The sequence below is a fragment of the Micropterus salmoides genome, unplaced genomic scaffold (genome assembly GCF_014851395.1).
Source record: "Micropterus salmoides isolate LMB-PRFRI ecotype aquatic unplaced genomic scaffold, ASM1485139v1 Ms_hic_scaffold_13, whole genome shotgun sequence".
In the NCBI taxonomy this organism is placed as follows: domain Eukaryota; kingdom Metazoa; phylum Chordata; class Actinopteri; order Centrarchiformes; family Centrarchidae; genus Micropterus; species Micropterus salmoides.
The window spans coordinates 24,562,243-24,587,406 of record NW_024040374.1 but is presented as its reverse complement, the minus strand read 5'-3'; the positions used below and the strand labels follow the sequence as shown (position 1 = coordinate 24,587,406).

General features: G+C 41.2%; 1 protein-coding gene across 1 annotated transcript in view; it reads right to left on the bottom strand.

The window, feature by feature from the left end:
- The window catches only part of dab1a (DAB adaptor protein 1a), a 202,849-nt gene that overhangs the window by 75,073 nt on the left and 102,612 nt on the right, over positions 1-25,164 (bottom strand). The window contains exon 3 of the mRNA XM_038716428.1: positions 3,690-3,746. The gene's annotated coding sequence lies outside the window, so the exon portion shown is untranslated. The remainder of the gene's footprint in view (positions 1-3,689; positions 3,747-25,164) is intronic.

The following is a 25,164-nucleotide window of genomic DNA, read 5'->3' as shown; positions in this document are numbered from 1 at the left end:
GGTTTAATGCATATGTAGACATGGGACACACACATTCCCCTTAGAACAGAGGGGAAGTAAAGGCTACCTAATACCACCTCTGTTTGAGTGTCTCAGTGAGCCCTGCTGCTGAACTAATTGTACTCTATCAGCCCTGACACCCTGCCCCACTATGAAAAAACTGTATCACATGTCACTGCAGCACCAATAAGTCTTTAAAATATTCTTCTGTTAAAGCTTAATAGTAATGTGCTGATGTATTGACCCCAATTAGGTGGTTTTACATACATTACTATAATGCATAAAAAACACAACGCTCCGGTCAAGCTGTGAACATTGCAAGCTCTGGTGTGGCACAAGTGTGTGACACAGAAAAGACAATTATTTGTTAGTTGTTTTTTTTTAATGAGACAAAACAATAAATTAATTAATCTATCGTAATTCTAAAGTATTTTGTGAATGTGTACATGTATCATAATAGGAACATCATTTGTGTCTGAGAAGCAATTAAAGGAGGTTATTAGCAGAAATAAATTAACAGGGTCTTACTGGAGGTGACAGGAGGCAGTGGTGATAACATTAGCAACTGTTTGTTTTTGTTTTAACCGAGAAAGAAATTGTCAATGAAGCTCTAGTTTCCCTCCCAATTTTGCTTGCCAGTGAAAAAAAAGCTTGCAATGCGGTAGAATAATCTACAGCTAGATTAAACAGGCCCACTGTTTTAAATTACTCAAGAATTAAACATTTAATGTTACAAAAGTAGGTGTGTTTATCTAAGTAAGTACATGAAATAAAATGAAGATAAGCATGTGTAGATGTAGATTTCCATCACGTTTTATACATGATTTGACACTCTTTTAACTGTGTAATTTCGCTGTGCCCTCCTCTTCAACAGTGTAAGGGCACCCGACTGGAGAATTAGTGCAACCTGTTTTTTTCTGACGTTTGCCTCCAACTCCTAATAGTTACTGTCCATAACAACAGTGAATGAAAAAACACATTTTTATTTTCTTCTGCTGATTTTCTGGAAAGTCTTTTAAAATATGTGCTAAATTTGGATAGAAATTTGACTTCTGAGAGACATTTCTAAAATATAACACCGACTTGACCCTTGTGGAAAACAATTGTCCCGTGTCGTCTTGAAGAACACAAACACAGACAATATCTCTCATGCTTATGATGGGCTGCACACTTGATGTTGTGAGATCAATTAAGATAAGTTTTCCCAGCTGATTCAATAGCCTCTGTATTCTAGACAGTAGTGTTGCTTGGGCATGTAACATTGTTCGCATGATGAAGCTTGGAACAAAAAAAAAATTACACAAACAGAAGAATTGTGATTTTGCGGCACCTGTTCAAACTGCGTGTACCAGGGACAAATCCTTACCGCAGACAGCCAGTACATGTACACTTATCTGTGGAGAAATGCATCAATGGCATAAAAATCAAATACAAAAGTACATGTGTCAACTGAAGAGTTGATAAGAGGATCTGCTGTCCACTACTCAATTACTCTTGGCTACCCTCCGCTCCACTGGACTGACGAGTTATGACACTGACCTCACTCAACCTCTGGTAAACTCTGAACAGAAGGGGTTAGAGGAAAAGTGTGTGTGTGTGTGTGTGTGTGTGTGTGTGTGTGTGTGTGTGTGTGTGTGTGTGTATGTGTTGAGTGGGAGGAGAGGGGGGTGATGGTAGTACTGGGAGGAGGAGAAGAAAGGGAATAGAGGGCAGAGGAGGTGGAACAAGTCAAGCTGACATAGTTTCAGTGTATTCTCAATATTGTAAATAATGCAAGATGGGCTGTTGTCTTCATTCATATTTAACTGGTTCAGTTACATATTAGTACTCAAGCTCTCTCTCTCTCTCTCTCTCTCCCCTTCTGTGTGCCAGCATGTATGTCCAGGTATGTGCAAGTGCTACAAGTGCAGGCATGCATTTAATATGATAAACTCACCTTTTAGTTGAGGTCATAAAAAACAGGCAGGATAACGGCTTGGAGTTAATTAAACATATATCAGTATTGACCAGCTCACACTCTCTCTTGTGCTGCTTCTTTGGCAATGATTCAAGAAAAAAGTTAAGTGACTTTATGAATTCATATAAAACATACGTAGTTAAGCTTTTACACTCCAAAAAATACTTAATTTCACTGCTTTGATAACATCTACCAACTGAAAAGCCCATGGCCTCAAAATATCGCCCCATTTACTGTCACAGTGTTGCTTTGGGATGCGTCTCTTGACGACTCTGCCAAGACAGCCTTGACTCTTGTTTATCTCATTTTCATGTTTACAAACCTAGAATGAGCAATATCACAGGAATAACAGATGTTGGTGGGAGAAGACTTTCCGTACAGCAGAATGCCCAAACACAAGGCTGAAAGTGAGGACACAGTGGGAACTCCAGACCTCTGTGTACCTTCTGAGGCCTGATAATACAGCTAAGTGCAATACATTAGTTCATATGGTCAGACACAGTGTTGATGAAACCCTCTAACCTCCACCTCAGCCTCAACTCACAGCATGTGTGTTTGAGAGAGAAGGTGTGCTTCTGTGTCGGTGTGTGTCTATGTGTGCCCAGGTTGGTGAGTGAGGGCTGCCTGGGGCTCATTGCTCATCTCACTGGGTATAAATAGAAAAATAGAGAACCAGGAATATAAGAGCATCATAGTGTGTCTGTGGGGTGGAGAGGCAGCTCAGAGCTAAAAAAAAAAAGATACAAAAACCCCCTGATCCAGTAGCAGGTGAATGCGTTGCTGGATTCAAAGCTAAAAAAATGTTCTGTACATATGAATGTAACAGCAAGTTGTGTTTGTAAAACTGAAACCATATCAGATCAGTAGTATATATAAATATATATATAAATATATATATATAAATATATATATATATATATATCGTTGTAGGCTATAGGATTTAGAAAGAATTAACCTTTTATGGTGTTGAGGCCTCCCAACATAACACCAAATCAAAATGTTGAAGATGTAGTTTAATCTGACAATGCAGAATTGATTTTGCTAATACAAAATTTGCACTTTTTAAAAAATTTTAACAGGTTCAAAACAATCTATTTGGAGCTGAGTTTGCAGCACTCGTGTTTCTGTGTGTTGGCTCAGACCCTGGTTTGATTTTTGTGATTAATGAGATGTGTGGAGAGACTGCTGTGTATGTTATATGAGTTTATATTCTAATCTAGTCTATTTGCTTTGTCAACATTTGCTATGTGTGCTAATTTAAGCTGTGTCTAATAATAACGGCCTCATTCACCCTTTCACTACTCCCCATATAACAGACAATCTATCGGAAGCAGTAAATTAAGATTTATGAATCATCATCAGCATTTTGTGTCATCAGTGACGGGCTAGGAGTCGCACAAAGGCAATCTTTGTATCTATAAAATGTGACACATTGCAATGTCGATGCTGATAGTTAGCAGAAAGTACTTTATTAATTCCTTTGTGGGGATTTGTGAGGGCACTATTTAGTACATAAAAATCACACTTGAATAAAATAGCAGAGGGTAAATATAGCGCATAATATAGTAAATAAGGAGTGATTTCGGACACAGCCAGGGATTTGGTTTAGCAGTAGCTGAACAAAAGATAGAATGAATAAAGAAAAACAGAACAAACAGCACGTTATGATGTGATGACAGGGAAGTAGTGTTTGATGCACACAAACAGTGTGCTATGAGAATTAAATTCATACCTGGACGTCCCCACACCTGGTGTCCATATCACTGCTCCTCAAAGAAGGAAAATGCACCTGGAGGGAGAGGGGGGGGGGGGCATAGCATTAAGAAAAAGCACTTGTCAGGTAGCCCATTAGAGAACCATTACAATACCAATCTCTGCTCCCCATCTTTCCCTCTCAGTGTGTGTGTGTGTGTGTGTCTGTGTTCTCTTTGTGTGCCAGCGGGGAGATGAGATCATTACCTGTGACTGCGAGGGTAATGTCACACACAGCCTCAAAACACACATAGACACACACATAAGCACGAGCTCACAGGGCCACACACATGCACACGCACACTGGCAGACTAAAGAGGCTAATGTGACTCTGCCTCAGTAACAAAACTACGGTGACCGTGGGGCTTGTCTCCATTTGGATAAGCCAGCCTGTTTTACAACCTGCTTCCAATACCGGCAGACGAGAGAAACTAGAGGATAGAGAGAAGAGGGAGAAATGACAGAAGGATGAATAGAAGGGTATCTAATTGGAGACATGGTGGGAACGAACAGCCATCTCTGTCTTTCGGGTGGTGAAAAAAAAGAGCTGTGCTATATAGAGAAAAAGGTACAGCTGCAGACATAAAGTATGGCTCAGAATATGCTAATCAGCAGTGGTGGGACTGTGAATGACAGATAAGGGGAGAAGTAGAGGGGGACGATGGGAGGGGTAGAAAATGGGTCAGCATGTTGGGATGACTGGCCTGGCCTCTAATTAACTTCTCCATCAGTCCTATGGTTCTTACGTCATATTACTACTACAACATGAAACTGCCTGCAGTGTGTGTAAAGGCAGAGGCATGCTTCTCTTCCTGCACTTAATGGAACAAAGATTTGGTGTCATCTGGTGAAGTTGTGGTGGCCGTTTAATACTTGCACGGATTTTAAAGTGGAAGTTAACGCGTCCAGTTTAGTTCCAGAGTTTCATTCAAACTCATCTCCCAAAGAGAAGTTGGATCAACCAATCAGCTTGCTTCTGAACTGCTGAGCCACAAGCAACACGTTCTGCAGATCCGGGAGGTACAGCAAACGTTAGACCCTTCTCTACGTATATCTCCAAAGACATTTACATGTATCTTCACAGAGGTATAATTACCACATAAGCTTTCAAATGGAGGCAGCAAAGTGTGTGTGTGTGTGTGTGTGTGTGTGTGTGTGTGTGTGGGTGTGTGTGTGTGTGTGTGTGTGTGTTGGGTGTGTGAGGTGTATTAATCTAATATCATGGAAGCTTATCCAGAGTCTCCATTGCTTTTTGAATCTAGTGAATTATTGTAATACACACCATTAATACACCATGACCTCACAGAAGGCTTATTAAAGGCTCCAATTATGAACAATAATAACATTTCAGGGATTGTGTTATCAATGTGATACGGAATCTGTCTACGCTCTCACTCTCTTATTCCAGAGGGGAGAATTTTATGTACTGCAACTACTATATAGTTACTTATTGTGTTTCTTAAAGGAAGAAATGTCCTTCTCGTTCCATACAGCATGAAAATAAAGCTTAAAGGTGCACTCTTTGTTTATTCTACTGCTGTGAGATGCACAAACTGTGTCAGCACACATTTCACCCCTCAGACTGAACTACATATGGTAATGCTGTGGCTGTCTCTCTCCCTCTGGTGCTTCCCTTCTCCAGTCATCTCCTATTCTGTCTCTTTAATTGTCTCTTTCAATCTAATTTTATTTTCAATTTCAATTAAGCATCACATTAGCATTACTGGTAAGCACAAAAAGCATTAACAATGCAATTTACAACAAGTGTGATTTCAACACATTGTCTCTCTCTTGCCCTGTCTTTCACCTCCCAGACACGAACACCCACCATGTGTCCCTCTCATAATCATGTTGCAATCATGTGAAAAAGCGTGAGAATATTAAATATTAACTGCACATTCATTCTAGGGAAGCAGAATATGAAATGAATTAATCATGGCGTACAAGGCTGTCTAGATTCTTATCTTTTATCCTTATCTGCCTTCATGTGCAGTGAGGATGCTTTGCAGGAAATTAACAGTTGCAATTGAGAGAGACCAGAGTATGTACTGTATGTATGTCAGGGTTTTCCCTGCCATTATATGGCTTAGGCACAGAACTTGCGTGCAGCGTGTTTACGCCAAGCCTAGGCCGTATGAATGAGCATCTACGCGAACCGACACACAGGACGGTGGTGAGAATGAAGGTGTTAGCCAGTCAAAGGTTGGCTTAAAGGGTCATTTTGGTATTTTTAAACCTCTGTCCTATTTTCACATATGTTGTGGTCAAAATGACTAGTAGGTACAAGAAGGTTTGAAATCCATGCAGTGGATGGCTTCAGCGGGCAGCTGAAAGGGTGTTACCGGGTGTTACTTGGATCCTTTCAATGATGTTGTCAGACACCTGGTATAGCAGTCTGAGCCTGGAGGTGGCAAATCTAAAAATAAAAATAAGCACTTTTTGTGGACATATGTTGCAGCCACTGTATGGATTCCAAAACCTCTTGCACCTGCTAGGCAAAAGATGTGACAATAGAGCGCAGGTTTAAAAATCCTGAAAAATCACCTACAAATACACAGTAGCTTGTGGAGTGTGTGGGGTTGGAAGATGTGGGTATTTACCAGGCAAGGAGGGTCTCACAAAAGATGGTATAGAGTTGTATTATGGGAAGTGTAGGACTGCATGTTAAGAGCTTGACCCACACAAAGGATTAAGGTTCAGGATCTCTGTTGATACAACTTTGACCATTATACTTTGTTGAATTTGTCTTGCCGAAATCCCCCAACTTCATACAGTTCAGTGTCTCATTGTATTCTTCTATTGAGGCACACGAGAAGAGGAAACTCAAGGAGTTTATATTAAAGCCACACTTTAGGACTATCTCTTTTATGCTTTGGGAATGATTCTCTCTTAACCATCTTTCTCTCTCTCTCTTCATCTCTTTGCCACTTCTATCTCTCCATCTCTCACGCTTGATGGCCCCCCTACATGCTCCTAATAACCCATGATGAGTCCTCCACACTTGAGCACCCTCCCATCAGACACCCGCTGAGACTCACGCACACACACACACAAACACAATACACACACAGAGACACACACACACAATAAACAAACACTCTCTACCCCTCTGTGTCGGACATAGAGGGGTGTGGATGATGACAGCCGTCAGCATGGCAATTAATGGGCCCATCCCCGGGTTACAATACAACAGAGAGGAGAAGCTGGTAAACAACATTAGAAAATATGGCTAGACCCTAACAGTATAATTAGCATAGCGGGCTGCTCCCCACTTAGACCCAAAAACCCAAAGGCACAGCCAAGAGTGACGCAAAGACGTGGTGAAGGAGGGAGACCAAGGAGAGATGAAGTGTAGAGAGACGTGGAATATGAGTACAAGAAAATACAATTCAAGGATAAGATAAGGTTGCTGAAAATTTGCTCTGTTTTACAATAAAAGAGGGCTAGATCAGGAATGGATGGAGTACCAAAGCCAAGTAAGCATAGAGAGAGTGATGGAGGTAAGAAAGAGGACTGAGAGGGAGGGCATACAGGAGAGGTGGATGAAGGGAGGGAGAAGAGAGTGGTGTAGACACAGGACCATGCCAGTAGCATACTGATGCTGCTGTAAGACATGCAGTCAGCGTGGCCTCGGCTAAGCAACCAAGCATGTGCTGCAGAGGGCTGGGCTGCCTCATGAAAGTGTGTGCAGTTTCACGTGTGCATGTATTGTTGATTCTGCTGTGTGTGAAATAATATAAGGTAAAGATGGGATTATAGAAGCACATGCACTTTATATGAGTGCATGTGTGTTTCTGAGTTTGTACGTGGGTGCGCACGTGTGTAAATGTCTGTTTGTGCACAGTGAGCTGCAGTGGGCGGTGGGTTATTCATTATGCTGTGTGTGTCTCCCCCTGCAAAGACCCTGTTATCACAACACAGAGCCCCGGCAGCTACTGCGGTCTGTTGCCATACCTTACTCCCATGGGAGCTCCTATAGCATATTCTGCAGTATACTGGAGCTCCAACAGAAACACATACCACCATAACCCATCACATGAAGTTCAACCCATGAACTCCTGCTGATCGACATAGAAGAACATAAAGAAAGTAAGTTTCCTGAGAGGTCATGTAATGCTAATTTTCAGGTTTGTAATTATATTTAGGGGTTGTACAAGAATAAGTTTACATGGTTTTATTTTCAAAAAACACCATATTTTTGTCATACTGCACATTGCTGCAGTAACTCTTTTCACTGTGGGTGTTAAACATGCTGTTTTAGCTACCGAGTGAGGCCTCTCCATTCTGTTAGATCTTTGTTGGGAGTGGCACCTGCCCAGTAGCTACAGACTACTAGGCGGGTCCTGACAAGCAAGTAAGTGTGATCCAACACAAAGCTGCTTCAGCCAGTGGCTGTGGCTTCGGTTCAGTCTTACATGATCTGCAAACACAGGACAACCAGAACCAGCTTCGCAACCTAAACTGGAGCAAGACGTTTTAAAGTGGAAAGTTATAATATAGTTTTGTAAGATAAAACTATAGATATGAGATGAAATATACATTTGTAACAAATGTATATCTCATACATAAAGTTTTAACTGTGCACTGTCTCTACATCGCAGTAACAACTTTATGTCCGTTGACTGCCTGGAGGGTATCTAACGTTATTTTAATTTCATGCTTAGGTGTACCTGTGGAAACTGCTCGACAACACCCAGGCATGTATTATAACAAGTGTTACATAGTGACGCAGATAAGTTAAGATTACAATCAAACTGTTTTCAGGCAGTTCAGGAGCAGTGGGAGACAGGAACTCCCTTTGGGGTGGACTTAGGTTTGCAAAGTCAAAAAGCCCAATTACATGCACGAAAAAGATATATAACTAAATACCCTATAATGCAAGAATTAATATTTTTTATGACTTCATGCCCCTCCAGTGCAATTCCTGTTTACACGAGTTATAAATACACATAGCACCCTTTTTGCCTTTTTCTGCATGCTTTTTTTTTTTTTTAGCATTTTGTAGCAACAACTTGCTCTGTCACACTCTTTTTCTTTTCTTAGCCTTCTCCATCAACATCCTCTACAGTCTCGCCTCTGCCATGATTTCCATACTGAGAATACAGAGCTTCTTCTTATAGCTAGCTAAAGACCCAAAGTTGGTGGTGTGTTATGCAGTGCCCTAAAGCATTACGCACTTGATGGAGATCGTACTCACTCCACTATAGTGGGAATGAAAGAGGCACCATTCTCCTTATTTCAAGTCAGTGTACCATCAAAATGATTTGGAAGCTGTTATTTTAAGATAAAATAGTTGCATAATGTTCCATTTTGCCCTGTTATAATTCATTTTTATGTACTTTGTATTAAAAAGAAAAAAAGGAAGTGAATCATATTGCAAGTGTCTATGTCATACATCAGCACCAATTTTAATTACATTTAAATTCTTTACACATAAATTCGCAGCAAAACAACAGAATTGTAACTGCTTCCTACTATAAAGTATTGCCAGAAGGCTGTCTGTGTGATCTTGCTTTTCTCTTCCTACTCTATTTGACTCTGTCCAGGAGACAACAGGAGGTCTGCACTTCCTTTGTGTCTCACTCAATCCCTCATCTTTACCCGTATCTCAGAAAGACATCCAGAAATGGATTTCATTCATTAGCAGAGATGAGAACCGCTTACAGGGGGTACAAAAGTGTCTTTTTCTGCATTTCTAAAAGTGTGCCACATTGTGAAAAATGGGAGGAAAATAAAAAAGATGCAAAAACGCTCAGCAATGTTCTTCTCCATCTTTAATGAAAGAGATTGAGAGGAGCTGTCGCTTTCTGTCTCCCACTGCTCCACCACAACCTGATTACTGTCTGATGATGATGGCACTACTTCCTGACATCTAATTGAAATAATTGTGTGTAATCACTTTAAAAGACTGGCAGGAGACACGCAAGCGATGAAAAGTAGTTAAGAAAGGCAACGGCATTTTAATTGAATCTTCACAGAAGCATCTGATTCCATCAAACAAGTCTAAAACCACCAGGAGACAGGCAGAGACACAGCGGTGGCACAGTTCAATTGAGAGATGAATAGTGGGGTAATGGGTTTAGGGGCTGTGAAAGTGAGCAGGGTTTAGGTGGATATGCTTCAGCCATTCCCTCATAGTCACATACTTTATCCCACATAATCTGTAAGAAATCTTCAGAGTACCACACTGTCTCCAGGTTGACTTTCCCAGAAACGTATCTTTAATACAGTATTTCACATGAACAACCAAGCGAGGATTTTTATTTTAGGACTGTTATTGCTGATGCTCTAAAAAAAACACCTTTTCTGGCTGGGCAGCACCAAAGCCGAAGGCTTGTCATCACAAGGCAAAGACAGGTTCTGTTGGGATGAATATCGGACTTAAATGCTGGGTCTGGACCTCCATGCACAGCCGTTACTGTTTCGTGGGCCTGTGGACTGTAAGGGTTCTCTGTGAGTGTCTGAAGGCCCCATATCACACTGAGAGCGCAGGCTGGGGAGAGTCTGTCCATAGCCATTTCCCTACTCTTTAATCTCAGCGGCCGACTGGAAAGAGCAGCGCTGCACATTCCATTAATGTAAAGTGGGGCTTGAAGGCCCGTAATTTATTGGCTCTGCAGGCTCGCCTCCCCTCATCTCACTCATACTGGCTCCTGGCCACCAAATACTCCCCCTGATACCCGCCGACATGCAGCACCCTGCGCTCAGCGTTTTACGCTATTTCACTCTCTTTCTCCTTTTACCGCTCCCCTTCCTCTATACTCCTCTCCCTCCCTGCCTCTCTTTGCTTCTCCCTCCATCTACACTCTCTTCATACCTTTGCCTTGATATCTCTCTCAATAGTTATCTTGTGGTACCTATCTTGCATACATACAGATATTCACTCTGCAGAACCCATCTACAGTCAGAATGATCATAGTATTTCATCTCAGTTGCTCCCAAAGCATTCTGCTATGAAAGGAGCCATGGATGAAGTGAGGTTCCCAGCTCTCTGAGCCTCTAAATAACTGCTTTAACAGACAGTTTAATTACTATCAAAATGACCAGCCACAGACTACAGAAGAAAAACAGGGACACAACAAACTTGTTTTCCCTGTTGATCCTCCTCTCAATCAGTTCCCCCTTCAGTCTGGACTAATTGTCATGATCTGTGCTGCTATAGCAAGCGTGCCTTCCTGACCATTAAGCTGCCAGGATGCCAGACAGTACCGGGCTCTGCCAGGTCAGGATGGGGGACAAGCGGGTAAGAGGCACCACAAAGGTGCCAATGTAGCTGCTAGTTGTTAAAGTTAAGCCTGAACTGTGGTTACAGTGGTATAGTAAAATCAGTTAAGACAGCACATGACTGGTGTTTCAGAGGAAAACGTACTTGCTCATAACTACGTGGGTTGAATACCCAGCAGTGTTGCCCCTGGCTTGGCTGAGCTCTCTATCAAACATCTATGGGTGAGAAGCTCTTTAAGAATCATACTGGTGTTGCAGCACTGCCATCTTGTTGCAGTGTCTGCAGACCTGAACACAGCTACACAAAGCATGTTATTTTGTAAGAACAGAATACACCAACCAAACCCCCAACAGGAAAACACAGTTTTCCTTAACCTCTGACACCAGTCAGTAAATCTCCTCAGTCAGTCAGTCCCAATGCTGAGACAAATGCTGAGGTAAAATAGTGAAAGTCTAAAAGCTTCAGACAGTGCAACAGACTGACCAGCACATGAGCTCATATTATATTGACCATACACTATTGTAACTGTTTTGTAAAGTCACTGTATATATAGTCTAATTAAAGACACAACGTTTATGCATAAAGAAAATCAATATATTGATAACAAGTTAATGAAGGCATTTCATCAAAGCCATTTGCAGAATTTGTTTGATTTGCTTTTATTAGTTTGATTATTTCATTTATACCAGTGGCTATAATAATTTGACCATAATTAGGTAATCAGCAGTGTTACGTTATGGTAAAGAGGTTATTTTATGCTCTTTTTCAGGTTCATAATTATATTTAGGGGTTGTAACAGAACAGGTTTACATGGTTTAATTTTCATATATCATATTTTTGTCATACTGTACATCCTCAGTTCACCCTGTATGTTGAAGGCTCCGTTTTAGCTGCAGAGTGAAGCATCTCACTTCCGTTAGATCTTTGTTGGGAACTGCACCTGCCCAGGACCTATTTAAGAACTACTAGCCAATCAGAAGCAGAATAGGGTGGGTCCTGACAAGAAAGGAAATGTAATGCAAAACAAAGCCACTTCAGCCAGTAACTGTGGCTTTTGTTTAGCCTTACACGACCCCGAAACATAGGCAGAACAACCCGAACCAGGTCACTGAAGAAAAGGCTATACTACAATCGAGCTGTTTTCAGGCAGTTCAGGAGCACGGTTTTCTAAGGGAGATGGTTAACTCCCTTTAGGGTGGACTTTGGACTTCTATCATTTTGCAAACCTATTATATGCACACAACATTACATTCAAATAACTGCAACTTTATTCATCCCATTCTGTTTCCCACTGAACGCTCCTTGAAAGTAGTATTTGGTCAATCATCCATATCCAAAAATTGCCTTTATGCTCTATTTATCCATTTATCTCATGTATTGTGTCTTTTGTTGTTTAGTTGTAATTTAGTTTTTAAAAAATGTGTCCTGTTTGCTTAATCACGTTTTGGTTATTAAACTTACAACAACACAGCTCTACATATAATGATGCAAGTTTTTTTTAAACCAATAAATTGGTTATTATTTTTATTACTAAACAGTAATAATAATAGAAACATAATAGCATTTCACCTACTTTGCCACTGATGCTTCTTCCCCATTTGGTACTCTAATAATCTTAAATTAGTAGATTGGTCAATCATATTTTCACAAGACAGAATGTGAGATTGCAATAAAACTAAGAGGGTGTGAAGGAATTTTCCTTCTTTAAGGGTAATATCACACAGGGTTTCCCCAGATTACATAAGGCTCATTTGCAGAGCTAAAGAAAGCCAAAGGTGACAGCCTGTGACCCTCCAAAGCAATAAGTTGAACTCTGTCTCTCCTTTGTTTGGCTGACTAGACTGATGCAGCAACCTTGATGAGGCTGAACTCTGTTGTCAAGGTCATAAGCTTTATTTTGTTTCAGACAAACTGACTGCCGCTCTAACAAAGTGGTGTATAAATGTATAGATGGGTGAAGAAAACTTTATTTGGACATGTGGCTAATCTCATTGGGTCTAAGAAGGTTAAATACTTCCCCGCCAGGAAGTAATGTTCAGATTTGGCTTTGGCACTAAACTGTGTTAGTACTTTGTAGTGCTGGTGCCATTCTCCCCAGCCGGTCTTCAATACTTCTGCTTAGAATTATAGAAAGAGAACAGCTGAACTGGCACTTGTTAGACTTGGTAAAGAGTTTTTAAAGCCACCATTACAAGAGGAGGTAGGTACAGAAGCAGCAAGCATTCAGTCTAAAGGGATGACACAAATCAGAAGATAAGAGTCGCATATTGTAGGTTAATGGTATCTAATTGCAGCAGCAGTGAATTAAACATCTACATTCCCTCATATTTCCATTGTTCATATGCATGTGAAAAAGTATCTCCTATCTGTCTCTTACCGCCATAATTTGCAGACTCACTAAGTGGTAGTTAAATGAAAACAAAATTGAATACAGAATTAGTGAGACTATCAAGTAAGCAAGCAGTGCAATATTTATGAGCTGATTAAACTGTGAACGCGGTCAGAGAGAAGCCGTGAGAGGGGCGCAATTGGCCAGTGGGCCGCCTCTGACTTATTCATGCTAGGGGCTAGACATCTCTCTCTGTAAATTATTCAGACCTTTTCTTTGTGTGTGTGTGTGGTTGTGCACGCATGTGTGTTTGAGAGCAGTATATGAGGGAATCATTAAGGTTATGTGTATACAGCCACAGTAGGGATCCTCTTTAGAGGGGTCACTGCCCATGCTGTTGAAATAACATTATTATATTGCCACTGTGCTCGTGCGTGTTTGTGTAAATCCATCAGTGAGAGGGGTTTTCCATTTAGGGAATGGATCCTTGGGGATGTATCATAGACACAAAGGCCAAACTGACTAAGATAAAGAATACATGATGCTGAGGTGGAAGGGGGGAATGAAGAAAGAGAAGAAATGGGAAGAGAACAGCATTCTTGTTCCTGTTTTTTGTTGTTTTTTTTGTTTTTTTTACATACGTCTGTGAAAAATGAGCCCTTCTGCTTTTTTTCCACCTCAGAGAGGAATGAGTACATGATGGAAATGCATGTCTTTTCATTATGAATGTATTGTCAGGACTGACTGTAGGGTCCTGAGAGGGGTGCTTGTGCATTTTGACAGATTAACATGTGAAATAGCTATGCTAATAGCTATGCTAATCACGGTTCGGAACGCATGTTAGCACACTTTAAGCTTTTCACAGCAAACAGCCATTGCCTAAGCTGTGAATAATGACCACTTCAGCTTCTGCAAGGATATGTAAGCACTGGGCCGCTGATAGATAGGGTTAGTGGGCAGTTTAGAGAGTAGGGAGCAAACAGTAATAGAGGGGAGACGGGGTGGAGAGGAAGAGGAGGATGAGGAAGGATGGAAACAAGGTATGACAGCTTTCTGCATAATTACTCACATCTGTCTCACCACTCTCAACCCCTGAGTAACATTCATCTGACAAGAGACAGAGAGATAGGAACAGCCCCTTACTCAAAATACTTGTCTTGTGGCTGTATTACATCATGTATGATTGAGTCTACTATCTGCTGAAGAATCTCTGTCTCTTCTACAACAGATTTCTCCCTGTTATTTTTTATGGCTGGTACAAAATGGTGAATCTAAAGAAGCCCTTGTTCTTTGATTCTGAGGTTCTCATACATTCAGTAAAGCTGATGTCTAAAGGTGTTTCAGATAGTTGAAGTTCTTCCATTAAGCTGCTTTACCCTTGTTTAAAGCTGAATTTGAACAGACAATAGCACTGTGTCCCAAAAATTCAGTCTCCATATTCATTACATTGAGACCATTGTGTTGTTGCAGCAGGCAGCCAGAAATAGTCCAGCAAAAATAAAAAATAAATCACCATCGACAGTGCAGCATTGTGCTGATGAGACAATGATGACTGCCACGATAACTTTCCAGATACACCACCATGCAGTGTCATGTTATCTGATCTTTTGGCTATTCTCACAACAACATGCAACATGAAAAATACTATACGTAGTCACACAGTGACAACAATAATCATAGCCACAAAACTAAATGCTATATACAGGTGGGATGGACTCAATTTAACATCTACTGACCATGGGAGGTGGAGATATTTTACTTTTAGATAGGATACATTGCACTTGATTGGCAAAAGACATAAATGCGTTAGAGCAGCTCTACTGAAACATATGCAGTGTATCTGTTGTATAGCTTGAAGAGGCCTTATGAACATTTGTGAACAAAAACTTAATTATTGGCTACATGGAAGGTAGTGCATCGATCTAAAAACTTAAACTTCTTTCCACATGTGCTTTGTGGGATTTAGACCTGTACTCATTGCTGGCCACTTCAGAACTTTCCAGTGCTTTGTCTTAAACCATTTTTGGTATGCATGCTTTGGGTCAATGTACTTCTGTAAGACCCATGACCTCTGACAGAGACCCAGCTTTCTGACACTGGGCCCTACATTGCACCCCAGAATTTTTTGGGAGTCTTCACATTTTTTAATGCTATGCACACAGTCAAGACATCAAGTGCCTGAAGCAGCAAAGCAACCCCAAAATATTAGTGATCCTCCACCATGTTTGACTGTAAGGACTGTGTACTTTTCTTTGAAGGCCTCATTTTGTTTTCTGAAAACAAAAGAATGATGTGCTTTACCAAACAGCCCTATTTTAGTCTCATTTGAGGATTTTTGCTTCCTCAGGTACATTTTGGCAAACTCCAACTGTCTTTTTTATGTTTCTTCACAATGATGCACCCAATGGACACTGAAAATATAATATCTCTGGAAATGGACTTATAGCCTTGAGATTGTCCATGCTTTGGTTCTTAAATCCTCAGACAACAACACAAAGGTTGAGCCAACCTTTCTCCCTATTTTTCTCCATGGTTGTAAGTGTGATTTCTATATTGCCAGCACCTGTGAATTGCAACAGGTGAGTTTAATTACAAATTAAAGGAGTAATACATGCTTGAAATACAATTATTTCTGAAGATTTTGAAAAGGTGCCTGTTGTTCCAATGCTAACAGAAGAAATAAACATGACAATACCAAATAATTTGTAACAAATTTCTGGGTGAAGTAGTGCATTATGTGACAGACATGCAGCAGTAGCCATAATTTTGGCCATGACTGTACTGTAAACAGCATAAACAGTGAAGTTGATGGGTACAAATATTCTAAACCACCATTACAGTCCTTTGGTAGCTGGCTTGGTGTAAGGACCCATGTGTAAAATGCCGTACTGTTCGTTGTTTGGGGTGGTGGTGCTCTGTGTGTTAGTGGTAGAAGGAGGGAGAGGATGGACGGAGGAAAGGCAGAGCGGATGACCTTTGAACCCCTCCTCTGGGACTATGGTGGGCTCTGCTGAATAGTCTTTCCTCCTCATCTCGCTGCTACACGGTCTACATGGTGATCATTGACAGATGGATGGTAGTTGCCACCTTTGCTCCTGTGCAAACTTAGCACACATGTTCCTCTGTCACAGCCTGGTCTCCTTTACATATCTCCCCAGATTCACCACAAGCTCCCCAGAGAATACCTCATCATAATGACGAACATATACTGGGACCCCTAAAAAAACCTCTTGCACCTCTCTCCTGCTATACTCATTCATTTCCATTTTTCCGTCTTCTCAGCTTCCACCTTCCCCATGTCTGTCCCTGGATCAGCTACCCTCCTGGTGCTTTCCTATTTCCTCTGTTTTTTTTTCTGCATTCTGGCCAGGGAGTGATATTAGAGACTGCAAAGTGTTCTAAACCTGGAGGAAATATGTCTGTAAAGATGCTGTCTTCATGTTTATAGAGTAGCCAGGACTCCTCACGGGCACAGAAAAGTGGATTCACACAAAGGTGAGAACAGGACTAACATATTCTGCAGGAAAGATGATTTGTCACTCACTATTTTAAAGCAGGAAAGCTAAAGCAAACACTTGATCTGTAGGCCCACTGCCAAAGAGCTATTAAGGCAAGCTATGTCACTGCACTTACAAACACTTAAGACAATGTAAACAGGCTAATGTTAATGAAAAGAGACAGACTGACTTCTTACAGCTACCATTTAGCCTTGCATTTAGTTTTGCACTGAGGTAACAGCCGCTGTCATGGGAATGCTAATGAAGCTAAGGAAAACAAAGCCTGGTTAATGAGAGCTCTGAGATAAGAGAGCAGAGGCTAGGACAGACATGTGCACACACACACACACACACACTGCGACAGGCTCTTCTCCTTCGACACTAATTAGACAGGAAGGACTATATGTGGAGGAAGAGCTAACTAACCGTCCACATCAATACTGCATCTTGCGAGCCTGTCTCGGCCATTGGCCTCAACGACACGGAGGGAGGAGGGGACGGAGAGCAGAAGGAGGAAAGAGACAAAATAGAGAGAGGGCAAGACATGGAGGGCAGAGAGAAATTAATTTGTGGGAATGAAGAGGATTTCTGGGTATAGGTGTGATCCACACATGTGACACATGTAGTATTAGATCTAATCCACGTATTATAGTACATGAAGTGATGAACAGCCACCTGGAGCGAGCTTCGTTGTCACCTCTGTGCATATATCCACCAGCTGGACTCACATGCAGTTTGTGCTCACACATGTCTACATTGTATTTCAGAAACATGCTCACACACATACACATACACACACAAAGATTAACACAAATGCAAAAGTAAATTGATGGGTATAAGCAACCACGTTGCCTATAAAAAAGGCTCATATACAACTAACTTGCATTGGCAAACTCTGTTATGCAAGAAATGTAATTCGGCTCAGTTTACATTTCCTATCAACATAACAAGGAAGTGTTTATATTGAACATATGTGCAAACTGCAAACTACCCATACAAATGCTCCTTCTGAAAGTGTAAAATGTTCACTGTTATTGTATTTAATTTCCTTTCACAACAAAACCTCCTCCTGATAACTAAAGCATGATTCAGCTTTTTACGGTTAGGCCGAAAGCACTTGGAAAAATTAAAGTATTGGTCTTGGTTGATTCTACAGCCACACTAGCAGCTCTATGAAGCTTTATTCAAGCACAGCAGTGCTTTGAACTAAATGCACATGTCAGTATGCAACGTTTGCTAATTAGCACTAAACACAAAGTAACCCTGAGATTGATGGGAATGTCATAAGTTTTGCAGGTATTTGAAAAGAAAACAAAGTATTAAAGTATGGAAATTTTGACCTTATGACAACAAGATGAAAAGTAAGGGGATCAAAGTGATCACCAAAATTCATCCTCAGGGGAAACATGAATGTCTGTAACAAATTTTCATTTAAACTATCCAGTAGTTTTAGAGACTCAAATTTCACTCAAAATCATAAATGTCAACCTTGTGTTGTTAACAGAAAAGACAAGGGATCATTAAAGTCAAGAGGATACACCATCAGGAAACCTAAATGTCTGCCCAAGATTTTGTGCCAATTCCTGCCGCTAGCATGACAATATTTAAGCAAAACCGCAGTCTTTCCTTAAACTTCCTTGTGTTTTGGTAGCCTAAACTTAAATTATTTGTGTGACTCATACCCCTGACCTCATCACTACTATGAACAAAATAACGAAAACTAGATGTGAAAAAACATTCTGAAACATTAACTGAAATAATAAAAACAATGCTTTACAAAAACTATAATATATATATATACTAACTAAAACTATATTGTAAGTTTGCAAAACTAACTAAAAGTAACTCAAATGAAAGTAAAAGTCATTCGTTTTTGTCTATTTATTTATTTATTTCATAGGACCGAAGCCTACATTTCAGTGGATATAAAGCCGGGGGAATTGACGTTGTGGGGCAGTGGCTCTTGCTGGACCGGCAGTTTAGTTGTGCGTGCGGTGACTAGCAAATTAGCAAAGTCCGATAGGCACCTGTTGGTGAGCCACGGGTGTGTTATGCTTTTCTCCTCCACGTGAAGAGCTGGCCGTGTGGCTGGCCTGCCACAATTGCTTTATCCATCAAGAGAGCCCGGGGTCAGGGCGGCGTCTGGCTGCAGCGTAGCAGCTGGGAACTGCTGTTATGACGAGAACCCCATGTAACGTTATAGGGAGGCTAACTTAGTCGGGGAGACCCAGGTAGGGATCGTCTGCGTAGTTGGTGGGATTTGAACATTTTTCCTATCATCTTTTATACATGGCTTACATGTGTACAAAATAATATGAACGCAACAACTGTACAGTTTAGTTTGGGTTGCAGGTAGTGAGTCACTGTCTTAGTGGTTTTCTTTTCCTTGTTCTGTTCTGATGGTCTGGCTTAGTGCTCATCCTGTGTATGGGATAAAGTTGTTCCTTGCCCACTGATTGTGAGCTCCCCTTGTACTGGGTTAACTGTCTACTGGTCATTATATTTACTGCATGTCAGCCAGTCATACTTGCCTTCAGGGTGCTAGGGACCTGTTGTTTGTGGCTCTAAAGGGGGCCTCCACTATCTCCCAATTTCTTAGCTGTCCATCAGCTACATTTATTGTATTTCACCTATTTAACCAAGAATGATAGAACAGACTGATGTAATTATTATTATTATTATTAATTTCTTGGGACCACTGGGAAGTAGGATTAGGGTAGTTTGCTCTTAGGGTTTTCTGTATGTAGGTTTTAAATTATACCGTAGATGTAGCATGTGCTTCATTTCAGATTTGTAGCATTTATTTAGACAATGTGTTAGTATTTCAAATATATATATATATATATATATATATATATATATATATATATATATATATATGCATGCTTAGTGTTTGGGCCCCTACAAGCTTCAGATAGCTTAAAAAAAGGTGTCCCTTTTCACAAATCTGCATTATTTCTAATGATTGTACTTGCATTTTAATGTTTTGTGAATAAACTAAACTGGACTGAACTGAGCTTGGCATCGTGCAGCGACAAAGACTAAAACTAACACTAAAACTAATAAAAACTAAACTAAAACTAAGCATTTTCAAAAAATAAAAACTAAACTAGCAAATTCACGTTAAAAACTAATTAAAACTAAACTGAAATTGAATACAAAAAGTCAAAACGAAATAAAAATAAAAACTAATGAAAAATCCAAAACTATAATAACCTTGGGGTCCAGGAGTGGGTCTGTAATGGATTTTAGGTGGGACAACACAAGGCATTCAAAGGAATTCATAACCACAGAGGTCAGGGCGGCGGGTCTGCAGTTGTTTAGACCAGTGGTCCTCGGTTTCTTGGGGACAGGGATGATGGTGGAGGCTTTGAAGCAGGCTGGCACATGCCATGTCTCCAGTGAGGTGTTAAAAATGTCTGTGAACACCGGAGACAGCTGATCAGTACAGTGCTTCAGGGTGGATGGAGAGACAGAGTCCGGCCCAGCTGCTTTGCGTGGTTTCTGCCTCCTGAATAGACCGTTGACTTCCCTCTCTGTGATGGAGAGAGGAGGGGAGGGGGTGGAGCTGGCCAGCTCTGAGGAGGGCTGAGAGGAGGAGTCACGGGGGATGGTGTCCGATTGACTCTCAAAGCAGCAGTAGAACTGGTTCAGCTTATTTGCGAGGGGAGAATCGTTTATGGAGTGGGGGACTTTGGGTTTATAGTTTGTGATCTGTCTGAACTCTCTCCAGACAGAAGTGCTGTTGTTTGCAGAGAACTGGTTCTTTAGTCTCTCTGAGTACAGTCGATTATCTTCTCGCACCTCCCTGCTAAACCTGTACTTTAACGCCCTGCACCCAGCTCGGTCCCCACTCCTAAATGCCTCCTCCTTTTCTGACCTTAGCTGTCTGAGTTTAACTGTAAACCAGGGTTTGTCATTGTTATATGAATCAGAAGGACCATCACATGATCAGAGTGTCCCAGGGGAGCGCGTGTGACGGCGTGATAGGCACCGCTAACTGTGGTGAAGCAGTGATCTAAAGTGTTCCCCTCTCTGATTGGACTCTGTATTTGGGGAGTTCTTGACTAAGATTTCCCCTGTTAAAGTCACCGAGAACAATAACAAGGGGGTCCGGGTTTGTCTGCTCCACACACAGTATCTGGTCGGCTTATAAAAGGGGGTGGAGCTGCAGATAGAAATCCCCCGATGGAGACTAGACAGTGGTGGTAGTGTGATGAAGGACGGAGAAGATGCTAAGGGATCTGATGAGAAGAGGCAAGGCTTCTGCTGGGCAGAACCGCACCTGGATCTGGGGAGCAGGAGGTGAATGGGGTGGAGGAAGGCCGTCTCGATTTGTACTGAAATGACGGCTGTCAGCGAAGGAGAGAACAGATTTAAAGTGTGATAGTGACTTCCTGATGGGCTGAGCTGATTGTTGTGAAACCTGATTGGAAAACAAGGTGGGAATGCCCATAGTCAGCTGTTAGGGAGAGAAAGTGAATGAGAGAGAGGGAAAGCGAGAGATTTATGTCAGAGTCAGTCTTTCTGGTTGAACTGGGCTTCATTACACATTGTTCTGCTGCTGTATACATTGTGTGTCTGCTGACTCTTTTTGCCCATTACTCATGATCATGTTACTTATTTTAGTCACTCAACCAACATATTTTGTTCATTTAAAATCCAGAAGTCATTGAATTGGTTGTAAAAAAGTTCCAATCATACAGTAGACTCCTATACAAGACTCATTTGTATTTATGTCAAATGTGCATGGGGTTATTGCATATACTTTGTAACTTTACATCTTTACTGTTAATGCATATGATTTTCATATGTTTACATAAAGTATTGGCTATAGAGGGTTGATGTCACTTCCCCTTCCGGAACACGCTGGACTGAGTGGCAGAACATCTGTTACCGTGGCTGCGTTTAGCAATCCGGGAGTAAAACAAGTGATTATTGGCTCAAATTAAAGGCAGTCCGACTCGACAGTGATCCTTACTGCTTACCAAAGAACCAGTGGTCCAGCTCTTTCCCATTTTAGATGTGTTGTTTGTGTTTTAGCTGAAGTAGTGCTGCTAATTTTATTTGTGGTTTTCAGTTTAAAACTTGATAAAATGGTTTCAGTGTGTGTATGAGTATGTTTTGAACATTTTCAGCACATTTTAACAATACTGATAATACTGATAACAATGTTAATTTGTTCACTGTAATCGTGATAAGAAATTTTCATACTGTTCTCTATCTCTAGTATACAAAAATGTTTCTACAGAGTTGATGAGAGTGATGTTAAAGGCCACATGCAGCACCACCAGAAGTTGACCAGTGTTTGGTTTTAGCTAAGTTAAAGCCTGTTCTTCCAGACATCCTCTCCCTGCCCCCACCAGACACTGTCTACCCTCCATCTCACCTACTGTCTCTTTCCCTCCGACACTCCGGGAATACTAACCACTGGGCTTTTCCCCTCCCTGGGCTTGACCTGATATTGCTGCCACTCCTCTTCCACGAGCCCGAGGCAATGGCTGAACTTAAACTAGGTTAGGAATGGGAATAGAAAAAAGGTGCAGTAACACCAGAGAAACAGCACATAGAGAAGGGCTAGCTTAATGAACATCCAGTAAAGGTTTGGGGAGTGACTACCACTCCATCTCTATCTCTCATGTGAATCTTTCTCTCTCACTATCCATCTATCACATCTCTACCTTCCATTTTCTACCACTCACTTCCAATCCTTCCCCCTCTCTTGCAATCTAGGGTCCTTTTTATTCATCTCCCCCTCTCTGCATCTCGCCCTCTTTTGCACTCTCTCTCATTCTCAATTTCTCACTCTCTCTTGTACAATCAATCAGTTCTGAATTACTCATTTACTCTGTCTCTCAGTGCTGCATATTCTCTCTGCCACAGAGGACTCCGTTAATTTTCTCCCCTCCCGCGCTCTCCCTTTCTCTATACTCTGCTTGATAGAATCAGATGCTATTTGTCTATTAAGGGGCCACAGGGATATTTAATAAAGGGCCTCTAATAACTTTGTGGTTGCATGTGTGTGTGTGCAGGGAGTGTGCATTTCCGACCGGGCGGGTGAATATCCTTCCATTCTCCACCTTGATGAGGAAATTAACATGTCCGATGTGGTGATGAAAAGTCATCTCGACGCCAATGGTGAATGTCGCAGTTAATTTTCTATTTAGCTACAGTAACCCTAACCAACTCTAATTGATTAGGTGATCAAACGTAATTGGTATTAGGCCACAGCTATGGATTCATTTGTCTTTTATGAATACTAATTGACCCCAGGCTGCCCCTGTGCCCACACCTCTCCCGTTCTCTGGTGCGCTTCCTTTCCTCTGCAACACTTACTGGACCTGCAAGTCATCATACAATCTTCCCACACCTTCACCAGCCTGTGTGTGTGTGTGTGTGTGTGTGTGTGTGTGTGTGTGTGTGTGTGTGTGTGTGTGTGTGTGTGTGTGTATAGCTCTACACCGTGTCAGTGTGTTTCTCTCCACTTGTGTACATGTGATTAAGGATTCGTCTCTCAGCTGCCTTGCCCCCGAGCTTTGGGGAGAAAACATATCTTTTTGACTTCCATTATTTGTGCGACTGTGTGTGTGTGTGTGTGTGTGTGTGTGTGTGTGTGTGTGTGTGTGTGTGTGTGTGTGTGTGTGTGTGTGTGTGTGTTGGGCACTTGAATGTACACCGCTATGTCCTTCTGTGAAACAAACTGGAGCAGGGAAAACTGCAGGCCTTTGGGAATTAATGCGGTGATGAATCTAAATAATCTAAACAAGCATAATTTCCTCAATCCATGTTTGACATTTATGAGGCCTGGTAAAAAATAGAATGAAAGAAAATGTGTCTCCCCCTCTACTCCCCATACTGAGCCTCTGGCAGTGGCGCACACGCACAAACACACACACACACACACACAGATAAACATATAACCACAAGCCAAACATATGCACAAAAATAGAGACAAAAACAAAAAATAGATGCTCGCAAATACACACATGCAGACACCCAGACTTTTCCTCAATACATCATAGATCAGTAAACAGTAGAGACTGTTACCCTAGCATGATGTCCTCTACAGAGCCAGACATTGATTGAAGCTGATCAGAAACAGATATTGATTGAGAATGATTGGAGACTTTGCTGCTTCTTCATCAGCTTCTTAACAGGTAGGCCATGTTACCAGACTCCAGATAAGAACACCAACACACCCACAAGACTAAACTGAATCCTTATCAATGCTAAGTGTCTTTATGGCAGAAGCATAAAAAATCAAGATGTATATACATACACACACACACACACACACACACACACACCTTTTTTAGCCCTGCAGAGGCTGAGGCTATAAGGCTGTCATGGCAACCACTCTGCAAAGGTGTGATTGGTCAAGGGCAGACGACGTGCAGAGAAATGTTTGCTGAAAGGAGGTATGTAAATTTGCTACACATAACAGGAACATGCAGTTCAAACACACAGGCGCCACAGGGCACACACACAGAGTCCAGCAGTACTCAAGTTTTCTCATGAGGCAGAAAAGACACGTTCAAAATCGGTGTATCCTAAATAATGCGTAAACAGATATATACTGACAAGTCAGGGCAAAAATTAATTAGTTAATGCCATAATATAGGAAGTGACAAGTTGGTTTAGATGATCGTCAAGAAAAAAACAAAACATGCCCACACATTTAATTAAAAATATGCAAATGTGCTCACAGTTTGGAGGCTATCAAATTCAACTTATCAGAAAAAACATATTTTCGGACTACATTTCAATTACAGTCTGTCTGTGCATTTTTTACCAACTCCACTGAAACAGAGAGTGGAGGTTTCTTCCAGTGGTCTGAAATTAGACATCTAACACAAGGTTTGTCTTTGACTAAATGACAATTGTTCTAGCTGCAGCAGCACACAGACAAGATTAACAATCAACATTATTATTTTTGATTAGAACACTCCAACCACTCGTGGAGCTTGATGAAAGACCTAATGGGAAAATTATGAATATTATTTGTTGTAACAGCTGTCACAATCACAAATTGTGTTTTCTTTTGCTCTCTCTCACTGTTTAAAAAAAATAACTACTAAATACTCCTGTCATGTGTGCATTGTTAGATTTGTGTAATTTGTGGGTGCACAAAGGTACACCACATCAAAAGGGCAGTGTGGGCGAATCCAAGGCCCTTTGGCGTATCCCCTGTGTCCAATTAGAGAAGAAAGAAAATCAAACCAGTCAGCCTGGAAAATGATCGATCACACTGACCCATTGTGAGTAACATACGTATATGTAACAATGTCAGGCTATAAGCTGGGCTAATACATCAGCTAACACGTTTGTTGACCCCGACATACCCCAACAATCCCACTGTGCCTGGAACATTTGGGCTGTGGATAGTTCAGCAGGCTGAAAATGA